The sequence below is a fragment of the Rhinopithecus roxellana genome, chromosome 11, assembly GCF_007565055.1.
Source record: "Rhinopithecus roxellana isolate Shanxi Qingling chromosome 11, ASM756505v1, whole genome shotgun sequence".
Lineage (NCBI taxonomy): Eukaryota > Metazoa > Chordata > Mammalia > Primates > Cercopithecidae > Rhinopithecus > Rhinopithecus roxellana.
In genome coordinates this window covers 26,931,345-26,932,312 of record NC_044559.1, presented here as the reverse complement: position 1 = coordinate 26,932,312, position 968 = coordinate 26,931,345, and the positions used below count along the sequence as shown (strand labels likewise).

Genomic DNA, 968 nt, shown 5'->3' with positions numbered 1-968 from the left:
TTACTTCCCTTTGTCCTGAGTGGCTGCTGTGGACATAGTCACTATTTGGTTCTTGGGCTGGTGGTACTCTCTCTCGGGGAAATTTAGTGGCTCCACTCCTCGACTCTATGTATGTCTAGGGACTTCGGGCTTGGAAGTTGGAGACCTTCCTTCGTTTCACAAAATCTGCACCACATCAGGTGTCTCCTGTCACTAGAAGCAGAAAACAGCTCTTCCTTTTTCTGTGTCTGTGGGCGGGAACTGGCTGCCCTTTCAGTTCCCGTTTCCTGTCTAGGACGTCCTAATTTTGAACAGAACAAACAGCACTTGCAACACCCAACCCATCAGGAAATCCTGTTGTCTCTGCCTTTGGAAGACCCAGAACCCCATGGATTGTTACCATGTCCCTGCTACTCACCATCGCAGCTGGAAACACCGTCCTTTGTCACTGGATTCACAGGCGCACCCTCCAGGTCCCCTGCTTCTCCGCAGCCTGGCTCCTTCTGGCTATTCTCAACCCAGCGGCGAGAGGGTCGCTGCGCAAGTCAAACTCAGGTGCTCGCTTGGGCAGCACATCTGCTAAAACTGGAACACACAGAGAAGAGGAACCTGGCCCCTGCGTAAGCATGACATGGAAATTCATGTGACATTCCATACGCTTATGAATATACTAAAAGCCACTGAATTGTAGGCACTGAAAATAATAAATTGTATGGCATGTGAATGGTATCTCAATTCAGCTACTGTAAACTAAATAAACAAAAGCAAATCATGCCCACCCTATGCTCAAAGCCCTGCAATGGTTGTTTATTCCATTCAAAGTAAAATCTATCCCCATCATTTACAATCTGATTCTTTCTCTAGTTATGTTTCCCCTCACTTCAGGTGGATACCAATTTGCACTGTTCCAGGAATGTGCCAGGTACCTCGCCCCCTAGCTGTCCCCTTGTTAAGAATCCCTGTGAAGACAGGGTGGACTCGCAGCCCCA

General features: G+C 48.3%; 1 non-coding gene across 1 annotated transcript; it reads left to right on the top strand.

Annotated features, from left to right (window-relative positions):
• The first annotated feature begins 534 nt into the window (after positions 1 to 534).
• Positions 535 to 640, top strand: LOC115900547. The gene has a single exon (XR_004060228.1). It is a non-coding gene; the product is annotated as a U6 spliceosomal RNA (small nuclear RNA).
• The last annotated feature ends 328 nt before the right edge of the window (positions 641 to 968 follow it).